This window comes from Limulus polyphemus, unplaced genomic scaffold (assembly GCF_000517525.1).
Source record: "Limulus polyphemus unplaced genomic scaffold, Limulus_polyphemus-2.1.2 Scaffold28, whole genome shotgun sequence".
Lineage (NCBI taxonomy): Eukaryota > Metazoa > Arthropoda > Merostomata > Xiphosura > Limulidae > Limulus > Limulus polyphemus.
The window spans coordinates 684588-685720 of NW_013665638.1; positions in this window are offsets into that span (position 1 = coordinate 684588).

The window sequence follows — 1133 nt, forward strand, 5'->3', positions numbered from 1 at the left end:
CAACGGTGAAATCACCTCAAAATCTGTATTTGTTCGTAGATGGAAAGCAAACTGCAAATGTTGTTTATGAAGAAGCTTTGTTATAACTTTAAAATTTTGAGATAAAGTTTATGTTAAAATTATGACTTTGAAATATATGATTGCTGTTAAACTTACATTGTTTTGTTTAAGATAAAAAAATTTCCCGTCATTTGACGGGTATTTCAGCCTCTAATATATATATATAAATATAATTATATATAATGTGTGGTGTGTGTATGCTTCCCTTAATATACTCGTCCCACAGCTTTTTCACGAGCTGACAGACAACACACACACACACTCCCATTACTCAGTTTTTGTTTGTTTGTTTTGAATTTCGCGCAAAGCTACACGAGTGCTATCAGCGCTAGCCGTCCCTAATTTAGCAGTGTAAGACTAGAGGGAAGGTAGCTAGTCATCAACACCCACCGCCAACTCTTGGGCTACTCTTTTATCAACGAATAGTGGGATTGACCGTCACATTATAACGCCCCCACGGCTGAAAGGGCGAGCACGTTTGGTGGGACGGGGATTCGAACCCGCGACCCGCAGATTTTGAGTCGAGCGTCCTAATTACCTGGCCATGCCGTGCCCCCATTACTCAGTGCACTAAGATATATATAAATATAAAATTATTTATATATATAAATATAAAATTATTTATATATATAAATATAAAATTAAAATATAAGATTAAATAGGAAAAATAATAAAAACCTTTGCTGACATCTTTCTTTTTTGTTTTTGTGAAGTTCAGAGCTACACACTGCGCTTTCTATGCTGGGCCGACCACGGGTATCGAAACCCAATTTTAGCGTTATAAGCCTTCAGACTTACTGCTGAGCCACTGGGGGATTATTTTTTTTTCTATAGACAAAACAGCATCACATGGTAAACTATTGTTGTTTTGTCAGACTGTAAACTTATTTGTTTGTTTCAGAATTTTCATGCAAACCACAAAGGGCTATCTACACTGTTGGGTTTACTCTTGTTTTGACCAAATTGTAGGATTTGACTGCCACTTTATAGCACAATCATGGCCCCAAAGTGCGGTGCATGGTTTTACATTTCTGGTATGTTAACCAGCAGCCAGCCGTGCATGAAACATAGAG